This window comes from Aotus nancymaae, unplaced genomic scaffold, assembly GCF_030222135.1.
Source record: "Aotus nancymaae isolate 86718 unplaced genomic scaffold, 86718_ANA_hifiasm-v0.15.2.pri h1tg000016l, whole genome shotgun sequence".
Taxonomy (NCBI): domain Eukaryota; kingdom Metazoa; phylum Chordata; class Mammalia; order Primates; family Aotidae; genus Aotus; species Aotus nancymaae.
Genome location: NW_026988428.1, coordinates 31,252,032 through 31,267,584, shown reverse-complemented (window position 1 = coordinate 31,267,584; position 15,553 = coordinate 31,252,032). Strand labels below are relative to the sequence as shown.

The following is a 15,553-nucleotide window of genomic DNA, read 5'->3' as shown; positions in this document are numbered from 1 at the left end:
CCCCTGGTGAGAGCAGGTTGCTCCTTGTCTGTTCAACTCACCCCTAATGCAGGAATCCCTGGGGGCCAGGAACTAGTCCTTGTACCCAGTAGCCCTGTGTAGGGTTCCCAGCTTCCTCCCACTTCAGCTCTGCTCTGTATCTTTCTTCCATCTGCTCTTAGTGCCTTCCCTCTGAAGATTTGCTACGAGTGCATCAGTCTTCCTGATGTCCCATTCCCTTGGTGGGAGCTGTTTCTTCTGGCTTCACATAGCCATCTTGGAGAGTTCTCCAAGGTAGATCATCAAGATAAAAACTCTGAAAGTTTTTATCTTGATGATCTAAATAGAATCACAATGTTAAGATGTAATATTGTTTTTTACAAAAAAAAATACATTTTGTGTTATGGCCTGGAATGTGATGTGTGTAGCACGTTTTTATACAAACCACAAATATTTAAATATGTGTTATTCATACTGTGTGTGAGTATGCAAGAGGAAAGAAGAAAGGAGAGAAAGATGAGACAAACACTGACTATAGAGAGACTGTGTGTATCATAAAGTTTCAAGAAACAATACATACCTATATGCTCTGCATCTCCACTTCCTTAAAATACAAAAGAGGCAAATGCCACAGGTGATAACCCCCAACATTGATTTCAAAAGCATACAGACCATCCTGTTATCTTTATATGTTCCGAATTCTAGGTCTGGACACCAAGTCTTTGTTGCTGAGAGAGGAACACTAAAGTCCTAAGGTTTAAAAAAATTAAGTTGTATTATTTATAATTGGTATCTTGAGAACACATGTCCTCTCTTTCCTTCATCTTTATTAACCATCAGCATAATGGAGACTGTAAGGGAGATTTGTTGTTGTTGTTGTTGTTGTTAACACTGTAAACTCAACCAAGTGGTATGTGTTTTTTGAAAAGAATTTTTTTTGCTGATAATTCCCAGATCACAGATATTTAGAAGACTAGCATATGTATTTAGTTCTTAGGAAATTTTATTTATTTTTATTTTATTTTATTTTTTGAGATGGAGTTTCGCTCTTGTTGCCCAAGCTGGAGTGCAGTGGTGCAATCTCAGTTCACTGCAACCTCCACCCCTTGGGATCAAGTGATTCTCCTGCCTCAGCCTCCCAAGTAGCTAAGATTACAGGTATGTGCTACCACGCCTAGCTAATTTTGTATTTTTAGTAGAGACAGTATTTCACCATCTGATCAACTAATCTCCAACTCTTGACCTTAGGTGATCCACTGGCCTTGGCCTCCCAAAGTGCTGGGATTACAGGTGTGAGCCATGGTGCCTGGCCCTTCCCTTGGGAAACTTTAAATTGATCAGTCTGTTTCTCTGTGTAAATCAGCAAGCTGTATTGATATTTAAAAGGCATGTTTTTTAATCATGGGGATAATTTGTTCCAAGGAATTTTCCAATTTTTCCGAATAATTTAGGACATTAGTATAATAAGGCAATGTTTCCTGGGTAATGTGTCCTGATAAGGAATTACCTTTTCATTTTAAAATACAGTGGGTATGTTACTTTTGTTTTGTGATAGGCAGTAGTTGTATCTAATAATAACCAATGAAGTTTATGATTTAGAAAGAAAATATTCTTACACAGTATTTTCTTATTACTGACACTTACAAAATAAGATTCTATTTAGTATGAAAAACTAAAACCAGTTAGTGTTATCTGATCATGTCAAGAATGTATTCCACATGAGAGAATTTTTCAGAAAAAGAAAATTTGGAATCTAATTTTCAAATTATGAAACTTAATAAAACTAATAATTTTATTATAAATTCTAAAAATTACTTTAAAAATAATTTAACATATACATGTGTATGTATGTAGATATATGAGATGAGACAAAAAAATATTTCAGATACTCAGAAAAATACAGAAACTTTTGATGAACACCTGTGTAGCCACTCTATTGAACCCTAACATTTTTCCCCTGACTTTTCTAAGTGTATAGATTAACAATCAGTCATTTAAAGGTGATTTGGGTAAATTTTTAAGAATGAAAACCAATTATTGTGCTGTGTTCTGGCCAGCTTATTTTTACCCAGTTGTTTTAGACTTAAGAATGGCATATACTTTGGATTCATAATCCCTAATGCCACAGGTTTACTCTTAATGTATAGCAGTGAATCTTGTCTGAAGCAAGAATGGAGCAAAGTTTTTTAAAAATGATTTTTTTTTCTAAGAGACAAGGTACATCACCCAAGATGGACTTAAACTCATGGGCTCAAAGAATCCTCCTGCCTCAGCCTCCAAGTAACTGGGATTCCTGTTGCGGGTGACCACGCCTGGCTTTGAGCAAATTTTTTATGTAAACAGCTAAATTTACGTGTTATTCCTATGGCACAAATATGAGATTTGTCATTAATAACTGTATTCCAAGTTACTGCAGATGGTAATATTGAACAAGACAAACTGGGATTTGGAATCCTGAGGCTATCTCTGATTTGGACAAGTTAGGTAACCACCATGTGCTTTAACGTTTTTGATAGAGAAGTTCTGAGAATTAACTAATGCAAATATGTGGCACACAGAAGTTGCTCAATAAAAGTTTTTAATATCAGTAGGCTTCTTTCAAGTTGTTGAACTTACTAAAAGTCTGATTTCTAAATGAGTGGGAGCATTTCTGTACACAAATATTCAAGTATTCTCTCCAACTTTCCAAACAAAGCAGATTTGAACATTAAATTTAATCATCTAACTTTTGGAATCCCTGCTCATTGTTTTCATTGTATCTTGGTTTATTTTTATACCTAAAGTCTGGTAGGCACATAAAAAGTACCTTATGAACCTTAAACTAAGTGAAAATAGATTGTTCAGATGAAAGGTATGTGGATAAATCAGTTTTGCGGCACTTCTACTAGAGAACTCTTGCCAGAACTGGTTATCTTTGTTTTGTTTTTCAGGGACTGTTAAATGTGATCACTGAGTCAGATTTGCTGTTTTCTCTGTCCCCTGGCTATCTCTCTTAAGACTCTGAAGTTTGCCAGCCATAGAATGTTTAAAAGGCAGAGGAGGCCTTAGCTCAGGGGGAGTTTGTTTATTTAAAGAAAAAATATTAAATTCAAACATCCTACCATGTCATAGCTAGTGCAGTCATGTTAAGAGTTAGTGAGTTCTTTTGATTCTTTCCTGGTGGTCATGATACCTGAAGGTAACATAAATTTGAAGCAGTTAAACGTCCTGATATTACTTGGAACCTTATAATGTAATACCAAACAGAAATCCCTAACGAAGTGGGAAGAAAGGGAATGCCATTTGTTTTACTGGTTTCTGTTTTTTAAAGGGACTGTTTTGATTCAAATCTTCTACCACTCTATTCTAGAGTTATGGTACGGATTATTTAAAAACAAAACAATTAAAAACACACACTATGATAGATATATCTTCATGATTTCTTTGAAGTCGGGAACATGAGAGTCTTTTAAAAGGAACAGTATATTTTTACAGATGTTTAGACACAAAGAAAGATCTAAAAATTGATGATGTTATGTTTGAAGATTACCACCTCCCAAATGTATAATTTACTTTGCTTACAAATTCTTTGCCAGATAAGGAAAACTAAGGCAGCTATTTTGGAATTGCCCAGGACACTAGGGCAGATTTCTTTGATGAGAGAGAGAGAGAGAGAGAGAGAGCTGTTGTTACTGGCAGAGGGAAAAACAAGTCCTGAGACCCTGAAGTGAGAAGGTGCTTGATGAGTTTAAGGAAAGGAAAGAGGCCAGTGTGGCTTGAATGGGGTGAATAAGGGAGAGAGTGGTAGATGAGGTCAGAGAGATGGGGTGGGGGATAGCAGATCATGGTCTTTATGAGCCTTTGTTAGGACTTTGGCTTTCAGACTAGTGAGCTGGACTCAATTGGAGGATTTGATTAGAAGAATGACATGATCTCTCTTTTGAAAATGGTTAATCTCACTGACTTGTTGAGGTGAGCAAGAAAGAAGCTGGGAGATTAGACAGGGAACTATTATTATACTAATGTGTATGCAAAATAAGGTAGCTTAGACCATGGTGGTAAGAGTGGAAGTGGTAATAATATGAATATCTTTTGAAAGTGCTCCTAGGATGAACACTACATGGGTAGTGACATTTTAAAATACTGGAAGGTAGGCTGGGCATGGCAGCTCACGCCTGTAATCCCAGCACTTTGGGAAGCCAAGGCGAGTGGATCACTTGAGGCCAGAAGTTCAAGACCAGCCTGGCCAACATGGTGAAACCTCATCTCTACTAAAAATACAAAAATTAACTGAGTGTGGTGGTACTATAATCCCAGCTACTTGGGAGGCTGAGACAGGAGAATTACTTGAACCCGGGAGCAGAGGCTGCAGTGAGCCGAGATTGTGCCACTGCACTCCAGCCTAGGTGACAGAGTGAGACCCTGTCTCAAAAAAAAAAAAAAAAAAAAACCCAAGAAATAAATGAATAAAATAAAGTACTGGAAGGTTAAATATTTCATCAATTTAAGTTAAAAAAAATTCATCAATTTATTAATCATTTCAGTAAATCCTTAGAACACTTATAGCACGGAAGTCATTGTTTTAGGTGCTTGAAAAATACCAGTAGGCCAGGTGTGGTGGCTCACACTTGTAATCCCAGCACTTTAGGAGGCCAAGACAGACAGATCACCTGAGGTGAGGAGTTTGAGACCAGCCTGGCCAACATGGTGAATCCCTGTCTCTACTAAAAATACAAAATTTACCTAGGCATGATGGGGCAGTAGTAGTCCCAACTACTAGGCAGCCTGAGGCAGGAGGATCGCTTGAACCTGGGAGGTGGAGGTTGCAGTGAGCTGTGATCTCAGCACTGCACTCCAGCTTGGGTGACAGAGTGAGACTTTGTCTCAAAAAAAAAGACAAACCAGTAAATAAAACCAACAAAAACCCCTTCTGTGGTTTGCATTATAATTATGGGGGAAAGTTGACAATAAACAAACATAATAATTGCTTATAGCAATTAATGATAATAATTGTTTATAATAATAAGCAATTAATTTGTTGTGTTTAGAAAGTACTATATTAGGGCCCCCATGTATTTCTTTTTTTTTTTTTTCCAGTCTGTAAATGGCACTCGGGAGTTGCAAGGTCCCACTGGGTGATAGGAATTGAGGATTGAAGAGTTCTGGTCCTGTGGAACAAATAGCCACTTTTCTATCCCTCCCACCTCAGTCTCAGCCCTATTAATGTTTTTTATGAGAAGGTTGCTCAAGAAGTGTTTGAGGCTGGGCATGGTGGCTCACACCTGTAATCCCAGCACTTTGGGAGGCTGAAGTGGGAGGGTCCTTGAGTGCAGGAGTTCAAGACTAGCCTGGGCAATGTAGTGAGACCCTGTCTCTACAAATAATAATTTTAAAAATTGTTGAGCATGGTGGCATGTACCTGTTATCTCAGCTACTCAGAAGGCTGAGGTGGGAGGATCGCATGAGCCCAGGAGATTGAGTCTACAGTAAACCGTGAGGGTACCACTGAACTTTAGCCTGAGCAACAGAATGAGGCCCTGTCTCAAAGGAGAAAAAAGTGCTTTGAGAGTTCTTTCCGGTTGCTACAATTTAGGCAGTTGTCCTTAAAGAGTTTTGTTATATTCAAGAGTAACATTCTTCATAACTTACCCTATATTTCAGAAATGACCATTAAGAAGTAGATGCCCAGATGAAAAGTGATGAAACAGTCCATTTGTCATAAAGTAAGATGCAGCTGTGTCATGTCAACCACCTTGGTAAGTGTGGCCAAATCTTTTTGTTTTTTTTTCAACTATAGTTATCTACTTTGAAAATCACTTAATTAAAAAATATGATAGACAGGCTGGGCATGGAGGCTCATGCCTGTAATCCCAACACTTTGGAAGGCCAAGCCTGGCCAACATGGTGAAACCTTGTCTCTACTAAAAATACAAAAATTAGCTGGGCATGGTGGCACATGCCTGTAATTTCAGCTACTCGGGAGGCTGAGGCACGAGAATTGCTGCTTGAACCCCAGAGGTAGAGGCTACAGTGAGCCAAGATTGTGCCACTGTACTCCAGCCTGGGCAACAGAGTGAGACTCTGTCTCAAAAAAAAAAAAGGTAGATATTAAAAGTTACCTTGTATTTTTGGTTTTAATTTGTAGTACAAATTCTATCATACAGCTCTAGAAAGTGTATTTCTGTGTTGTATCTTAAAACATAATTTTGATCATTATACTTCTTGAATATTTTTTAAAAATTAAATTTGTTTCATATGTTTCTCCCTAGGATTAAAAGTATACCCTTCAGTTTGGGGTTTCTTATTGGAGTGGTGAAAATATTCTGCAGTTAGATGACGTGGTGATGGTTGCAAACTTTGTGAATATGTTTAAAAAAACAGTTTAAAGAAATACATTTTACCTTATGTGAATTACACCTAAAAAAAACAGTACCCTTCAGAACATTAAGTCTTAGAGAGTAAAACCTATTTGACTTACAGCTCTTTTAGAATATAAAAATTGCCACATATCATCATGTACCTAGCAAAATGACTTGATATTTAGTGAATAGAATAAATATTTTTGAAATAACAAAAGTAATGCATTTTCTAAGTTTTTTAATAACACATACTTTTGTTATTAGAGACCAACTGTCTCTCAAGCTTTTGTAATATCAAATGTCATGTCATAATATTCTGAATGTACTATGTTAGCATTTTGTAACTTTTCCTTTTCAATGGACTATCTTGAAACTAACATTTCAACTTTCTACCTGAAAATTTTTTAGGAACAAAATTGTATCTGTTTTTCTCAGAAGAGAATTCCACAAGGTAAGAAATTATAAATATAGTAACAAAACCAATATAGTTGAGTAAGACTTAATTGGTCTTGATTTTTAAACATTTGTTTCCATGTATTTATTTAATATATTTTCTTGATTATTACAAGATTCTCACTAATTTATTAGCTACTGTTTTACCATGTCAAAATTTGCTAGCAAGACATAGATCATCTTGTTTGAATTTAGAATTAAAGGGTATGATCAAAGTAACCACCTTTAAAATTCAGATACTGCTTCTCATGGTCAGAGCTTATTAAGTGGGTTTATCCATTTTAGGAAAAAAGTTCTTCCATTGGGGCTCATTTATCTTTTACTCAGTGGACATTGCCTACACGTCTTGGAGGAGTAGAAGGTTCATAGAAGCTCACTTAGGGGCTGACAGATTTGGTTGTCTGGTGAGGGTTGCATCCTCCAGAGGGGAGGAATGCTGTGTCCTTGCATGGTGGAAGGTGGAGGGCAAGTAAAACTAATGCTGAGCATGCAAAACTTCTTTTATAAAGGCCTTAATTAGTTCATGAGAAAGGAGTCCTCATTACCTGATTACCTCCTAAAGATCCCACCTCTTAATACTATCACATTGACCATTAAATTTCAGTATCTAAATTTTGGAAGGAACACTTTCAAACTATAGGAAGAAGGGAATTCACACATCTGCTAAAAGTGAAGCCAAGATTAGGGCTTTTTAAAAGAAGCAGTAATTTATGTATCAGCACTTAAATATTTATAAGATCTTTGGTGGGAAGACCAGAAAGTACTGAAGTTGATATTGACTTAGTCTATTCATTGTTGAATATTCCCTCCATCCTCTTTTAAAAATAAAATACATCGGGTAACATAGTCCTTTTCTCCAGTTTCTTTAATTTTTAAGTCTTTTGTATGGCGTAGTAATTTAATTATTCTTACTTTGTTATGTTACCACACTGCGTAAATAGAATAGATAGTAATCTCATTTTACAAATGAGGAAACCAGTAGTAGGATTGGCTTTAGGTTCTTTTTCTAATCTTATACTGCTTATTCATTACCTTATAAGCAATGAATACTGTAGGCTGTAGTCAAAAGAGCTTTTATTAAATTAATATGGATTTGGTCCACCTCTGTTTTATCTTTTTGTTGAATTGAATTTTTATCATGATGAAAGGGCTCTCTATCTAAAAACACTTTTAGCCTTGCAGTTTTTTTTAAAAAAAAATTGTTATTGCTGTTTTCTTGGATTAATACAGCTACTGTAGTTTTCTTTTGGTTAGTATAGTATCTTCTTTTCTTTTCTTTCTTTTTTTTTTTTTTGGGGAAATGAAATCTTGCTCTGTCACCCAGGCTGGAGTGCAGTGGCGTGGTCTCAGCTCACTGCAACCTCCATTCTCCTATGTTCAAGTGATTCTCGTGTCTCAACTCCCTCGGTAGCTGAGATTATGGGCGCATAATATATATACCTATATATAAAAGGTATAATTACCAGGATAGTCTTAAATTGAAAGAAGTTGTTTCTAACCAGGAAGAACCTCATAGCCTGAGAAGTTTATAAAACACACATATATGACAAAAATATAAGCAATGAATACTGTAGGTTGTAGTCAAAGGAGCATTTTAAATTAATATGGATTTGGTCCACCTTTGTTAATTTCTAGTTGTTTTTTTGAGACAGAGTTTTGCTCTTTTTGTCCAAGCTGGAGTGCAATAGCACGATCTTGGCTCACCACAACCTCCACCTCGCAAGTTCAAGCGATTCTCCTGCCTCAGCCTCTTGAGTAGCTGGGATTACAGGCATACGCCACCATGTCTGGCTAATTTTGTATTTTTGGTGGAAAGGGGGTTTCTCCATGTTGGTCATGCTGGTATTATCCAACCTCAGGTGATCCACCCACCTCAGCCTCTCAAAGTGCTGAGATTACAGGTGTGAGCCACCGTGCTCGGCCGTATTTCTAGTTTTGAGCATGCCTGTTTACGTAAAGGTTATGTGTCTAGTTTGATGGATGGGAAATTAGAATTTCTTCGAGGGGTTGAAATGAGCAGTTTGATCTTGTGTTTTTTATATAGTAATCCCCTCCCCCCAAATTATTTGTTTGTAGTGTGAAAATCAGGTATACTGGATTATAAACCAGTATCTTCTGTCCTACAAGGCTTAATTTGGTTCAGACCCTGCTTTACGGGTAGAGGCAGAGATTTAGATTGGTTTTCAGTAATCCAGTGCTATTCTGGGTCATTTTAGGTCTGAAGGGTCTTCAGACATATAATAGTAACCACTTGGCTTACATCTAGCTTACATGTAGGTGGTGGAATACAGAAATGCAGATTGATAGTCTCCTTGGAGTTTATGGGACTTTGAAGTTTAGCAGTGTTTTTGTTGTTCAAAAATAGACTATTATATTAAAAAGAGGTGGGTCTTCTGACTCTGATTTCTTACTGTGCATTAGGGCTTTAGGTGTTACAGTTCATTTTCACTGAGGTTGAATGTAATGCACAAAAATGTGAATTGTTTTATAGTTTTATGAAAGAACATTTATTTTAGATACCTTTTTGTTTCATGTTCCACTCTTAGAGCTCCCTATGAGCTGGCTTGATTTTATTTTTCCAGCTACGTGCTTTTAGATTAAAAAACAAAACAAAATTCAGAATAGGTTGAAACTCAACACAAATTGCTGCCACAGAACAAAAGTGCTGATCAAGTTAAATCAACCCCTGTAATGTGTATTGAAAGGAAAACCTCTCCTCTCTCCCCCAGTTTGAAGAACAAGCATTTTCCCTGCCAAGAAGGACTGACTTTAAATGGACCAGCTGTCCATATTAGGAGTACAGGGTTGCTAAGGTGACCATGGCTGTTTGGAGAAGAATGCAGCTGAGAGGGCAAGTTCTTGTGTGAGCCAAGGGAAGGAATGTGGTGTGATTGTGCATCATTCCTCCTAATCACATGCTCACAAAGTGCTGTGTGGGCAGCATGTAGAAACTACAAGTCTGAGTGCTGGAGCTTGTGTGTGGTTAAAATCATTTTGTTTTCATGTAAGCCACAGGCTTACAGTTTAGACGGAAAAGGTCTGCCTTGTATGTATGTGTGTGTTTGGGGTTAAAGTTATAGACAGTGCTTTGTTGGTAGATGAAATGGGAATGAATTTGTTTTGCTTGATAGATACATATTTTTATTGTTTTTTAAAAAATTATTTATCTTGGAATAATGTTGTCTTTCCAATTTATCCTTTTCAGTCACATATACAATATTAATAGTCCCCAAGTACATGATGTGTTCCTTGTAATTGTGTATTTCTTGGCACTGTAATTTCAGAATTATTTGGAAAGTCCTAAAAATGTGTTGTCTACTTGTTCCATTTCTTCTTTTTAAAAAACTGGGTGTTTTTTCCTTGAGGCATCCAAAGATAGGTTCTGAGTGTGTCTGACAAATAAGTAGCCAATTTGGTAAAAATAATGATTCAAGGACAGTGAGAAGAGTCAAACTAACATCCCACTTACCTGAGATGCTGTTAAGATTTTACTATGGGTGCCATTACTAATACTTGAAATGAGATCTAGATATATGTGTTGATGTAGATACTTAAATGAAATGTGTTCGTTTTGTTATCTTTTCTTCTAAATTCCTACAATGATGTGTTGATCTTAAATGAGAGCAGCCCTTTATTACACTAGCATGATATTATTTTTCATAATCAGATAGTCTATTTGCTTTGAAATGACTGCTGTTTAAGTGATTAATTTATAAAAATATGGAGGGAAATGAAAGGATTAAAATAATTTGACCTCCTGTGCTTAAGCAATCCTCCCACCTAGAATATGGCTAGTTTTTATAAATGTTCCATGTGTATTCGGAAAGAATGCAAATTTTTCAGTTATTAAGTACAGTATTACATTTATGTCTAAGAACTTGTTAATTGTTCTCTTCATATTTTTTCTCTCTTGGTTTTGTTTTGGATTCAGGTTTGGTTTTATTTGGAAACTGATTTATCAGTTTCTCTAGAAAGGAAGACATGGTAATTAATGTCTCTCACCATAGCAATAGGTTTGTCAGTTTCTCCTTGTAGATGTGTTAATTTTTGCTTTATTCATTTTGAATGTATGCTACTAAATACATTAATAATAACCCAACATAATGACACAATTTAGAATTTAGAACTGTTTTATCTTTCCATTGAATTGAATTTTTATCCTTATGAAAGGGACCTCTATCTAAAAACACTTTTAGCTTTACAGTTTTTTTTTTAATTGTTATTATTGCTGTTTTATTGGATTAATGCAGCTACTTTAGTTTTCTTTTGGTTAATACAGTATTTTCATTCTTTTTTTTTGGAGACAAAGTGTCGCTTTGTCACTAGGCTGGAATGTAGTGGTGTGATCTCAGCCCTCTGCAATCTCTGCCTCCTGGCTTCAGGCGATTCTCATGCCTCAACCTCTTGAGTAGCTGAGATTACAGGCACACACCACCACGTCTGGCTAATGTTTGTTTTTTTAGTAGAGATGGGTTTTCACCATGTTGGCCAGGCCAGTCTCGACCTCCTGACCACAGGTGATCCGCCTGCCTCGGCCTCTCAAAGTGCTGGGATTACAGGCATGAGCCATCACACCCGGCCAGTATTTTCATTCTTTAGTTTTCCATGTATTTGGGTTTGAGTTTTAGAAACAGAATAAGGTTGAGTTTTATTTTTGTTCTGAATGACAATCTTTATTTTTTAAATGGAGAATTTTAGTCAGTTCTAATTACTATAGGTTTAGATTTTTTTTTTTCTTTTTTGAGACAAGATCTTGATCTTTTGCCCAGGCTTGATGGAGTACAGTGGCATGATCATGGCTCACTCTAACCTCGATCCGCTGGGCTCAAGCGATCCTCCTACCTCAGCCTCTCAGGTAGCTGGGACTTCAGGCATGTGCCACTGTGCTTGGCCAACTTTTTAATTTTTTGTAGAGATGGTATTCGACTGTGTTGCCTAAGTTGGTCTTGAATTCCTAGACTCAAGCATTCCTCCTGCCTTGGCCTCCCACAGTGTTGGAATTACAGATGTGAGCCACCGTACGCAGCTCTGATTTATGTATATTTCTATCCCCTTCTGTGGTTTTTCTATTTATCCAATTCTTCCTCTCTTTCATTCTCACCAGTCTTTTGTATTGATTTAGGCATATATGTTTGTCTCATTCCATCTCCTCTGCATACCTTGCATACATGTATACTTGTTTATAATTAATGTATTATTTATTCTTTAAGTGGTTTCTCTGGTTATTTTAACATGCATATTTTCTTAGAAAAGTCCAAGTTAATCAGTATCTTTAACCTATTCATGAATAATAGAGTAATTTAGAATGCTCTGGTTGTTCACCTCCCAACCTATAACATTGTTGTCTATTATCTTAGTTTTGGCATATTCCTTTTGTGCATACATTCTGAATTTTAGACAAATTACTGTTTTAGGTAGTAAACCTTTGTTTAAATTTATTTACCTATTTACTCTTTTCTTGGCTGATTGTTCGTTTTTGGATCTGAGACCTTTCTTCTATGATAATTTTTTTTCTATCTGAAGTACGTTTTTTAGAATTTTCTTTAGTGAAGATCCTTTGGTAAAAAGGACACTTTTTTTTTTTGTCTAAATATGTCTTTATTTCATTTTCATTCTTGAAAGGTAGTTTCTCTGTATGTAGAATTCTGTTTTCTCATCAGATTGAAGACATTAATCCGGTCCTTTGACTACCAGTATTGCTGTTGAGAAGTCTTAATTGCCCTTCCTTTGTAAGTAATCACTCTTTCATTTGGCTGTTTTAAGCCTTTTTTTTTTTTCCTTCCCATTTACTGTTTTGCAAGTGTCATTTTTTTCATTTTATTTTTTTATTTTCTGTAATCCCACTTGGGATTCTTTGGGCTTCTTGGATCTGAGAATAGTAATAATGTCTTTGAATAATTGTGGAAAATTTTTAACCATTATCTCTTTGAATTATGCCTCTTATTTTCTTCTTCTGTAACTCTAATTAGACATATAGTCTATTTTCCATGTTACTTACGCCTTTTCATCCTTTTTCATCTCCCCAAACTCATTTAAGAGCTGGCTTATAGTTGTAAATTCTCACAGGAGATTTCCTTCTTTCTACTGGCATCAAGGTCAAGCAGGCAAGTTTACTTGCTGTCACTTTCTACAAGGTAGGTTTACTGCTCATTCATTTTTACTTTGTGAATTTGGGGATTTTCAACTGCATGCAAGGCAGTCTTGGACTATATAGTCTGTCTCCTGCAGTTTTCTAAGCAGCATTGTGAGTACCTTAAAGTCAAGAACCATCTTTCATAGCTTTTTACATTTGTGCCAAATTAGGAAAACATTTAATAATAATAAAATTAAAAATACATATATATAGCATTGCAGATTCCAGCAGTAGAGCCAGTCTGGACATCTACCATGTTGCCAAAATAGAATTCCTTGATTCGTTTCAAATAACGTACAACTTAGGTAAGGTTTGTATGAGAGACATAATACAGAATTTCAATCAGCAGTCTCCCATTAACAACAACAACAAAAAAAGGCCCTAGCCTTAAGTTTAGTGAATTCATGTTTTTTTATATTTTTAAGCTAAAATAAAATGTTTAAGTTAGGGGCTTGTGCAGGGGTGGTATGTGTGTTTTCATTTCCTGCCTTAACCAACTGACTTCATGTCTATTTGAATGAAGATGGATCCTACTGAACTTCCGCTTTTATTCCTGACATTATGCATTTGTCACCTTTTCTTTTTGCAACAAAAATGGCATGTCTTACATTTATATTTTGAAAAATTTAATTTCCCTTATATTATTCAGATGCATTATTTTCAAAACACATTATCACTTTTTATGAGGTGATAAATACCTATCTATAGTTGTATTAATTTTTAAACTCTATAGACCTAGTCTATTTTGCACGAGTTTATTTCTATATTTTGTTATGCAAGTTCCCCCCAAAATAACATAAAATTTAGTTAAACACAGAAGCCCTTCTAGATGAAATGACACCCCAGTAGCATGAGCACTCCAAGAACCCAAATTTTGTCTTCCAATACAAGTTGATTATCCTTATCCTTATCCTTATCCTAAATGCTTGGGATTGATGTGTTGTGGATTTCAAGGTTTTTTATTTTGTTTTGTTTTGTTTTGAGACAAAGTTTCAAAATTTGTTTTTTAAAAAACCAGAAAACTTAGTACCTCCAGTATTTTTTTAAACCTAGAAGTCACTCTATTGCCCAGGCTGGAGTGCAGTGGTACAATCTTGGCTCACAGCAACCTCTGCCTCCTGGGTTCAATTGATTGTCCTGCCTCAGCCTCCCCAGTAGCTGGAAGTACAGGCACGTACCACCATGCCTAGCTATTTTTGTATTTTTAGTAGAGATAGGATTTCACCATGCTGGCCAGGCTGGTCTCGAACTCCTGACCTCATGATCCGCTCACCTCGGCCTCCCAAAGTGTTGGTATTACAGGTGTGAGCCACCGCGCCCAGCCAGATTTCAGGGGTTTTCTTTTTGGATTTCAAAATATTTGCATATACATAATGAGATATCTTGGGGGTGGGACTCAAGTCTAAACACGAAATTTATTTATGTTTCATGTATACCTTATACACAGAGCCTGAAGGTGATTTATAGAATATTTTAAATAATTTTGTGCATCCATCATGTAAGGTCAGGTGTGAAATTTTCCTCCTGTGGTGTCATGTTGGAGCTCAAAAATTCTCAGATTTTTCAATTAGGGATGCTAAATTTGTATGCTTCTTCTTTAAAAAGGACCAGAATTTCTTGAAGAAATGGCTCAATCTAGGACTGGGACAAGAAATAGATAAGATCAGCTTAGACCATCTGGTAGTGCCAAAAAAATAAGGAAGGACTTTAACAAAAACCCCACAAAATGGGACTATGTCAAAAGGGCATAGGAGTGCCCTGAAAGAGCTCACAATGATCAAAGTTGGAATAATTTGAACAAGAAAATAAGTGTAAAGTAGTATTGAATTGTAACCCAGAGTATAAAATAAATATCCACAGACTGATACTGGTATGAACAAATGATTGAATAAATAAATAAACAGAGAAGAGACAAATCTCCTGTACAGAAGAACTCTAAATAATTTATGTCAACGCTCCACCTTTGTCATAGTGAAACACAACTTTCTAATCCTTAAGTGTGGGCTGTGCATGCTTTCGTTCCAAGTATAGTATGGAGAAGAGTTTGGGGAGAAGTAACTTCACAGTGGAGAAACCTGACAGGTAGGTTGTCTGGGGTAACAGCAACAGTGATAAGTCATGTTGATAGTATGTTTCAAGGGCTATGATATAATAAAAATAGTACTTTATCTCTGTGATCCTCCTCCCCAAATCCCATACTCCCAGTCTAATGAGAAAAGCATCAAATTCCAGGAGAGGAGAGGCATTCTGCAAAATGCTTTACTAATGCTGCTGAAAACAGTCAGGGTTATCAAAAACAAGAAAAATCTGAAAAATTGTTACCGCCAAGAGGGTCCTTAGGAGACATGATGACTAAATGTAATGAAGTTTGTTTTTAAAAAACACCACAAAACTTAGTCCCTCAAATATTTTTTTAAACTGAGAAGTTACGTACTTTGCAATTTTATTATATTTTAGATCGCACCCCACTCTTAAATGCGTATTACCCTTGGAGCAACCCAAGTTTTAAAAAATTTAGTAAAAGAGGATATCAGATAACCAGTTCTTACAGACAGGCCTAACATTTATTATGTTGCATTTGTTGTCATCTGAAAGCCTACTCACACAAATGGTAGAAAGTTGCATTTATTACAATCTTAACTACTTTAGT

At 36.1% G+C, this 15,553-nt stretch overlaps 1 protein-coding gene across 7 annotated transcripts in view; it reads left to right on the top strand.

The window, feature by feature from the left end:
• FRS2 (fibroblast growth factor receptor substrate 2) overlaps positions 1-15,553 on the top strand; it is a 116,477-nt gene that overhangs the window by 54,240 nt on the left and 46,684 nt on the right. For 4 of the 7 annotated variants that reach the window (XM_012441274.2, XM_064376998.1, XM_064376997.1 and 1 more), the window contains exons 2-3: positions 5,620-5,714; positions 6,726-6,768. The gene's annotated coding sequence lies outside the window, so the exon portion shown is untranslated. Of the gene's footprint in view, positions 1-5,619; positions 5,715-6,725; positions 6,769-12,880; positions 12,905-13,807; positions 14,986-15,553 lie in introns of those variants that run through there. The other 3 variants (XM_064377001.1, XM_064377000.1, XM_064377002.1) reach the window with 3 other exon arrangements.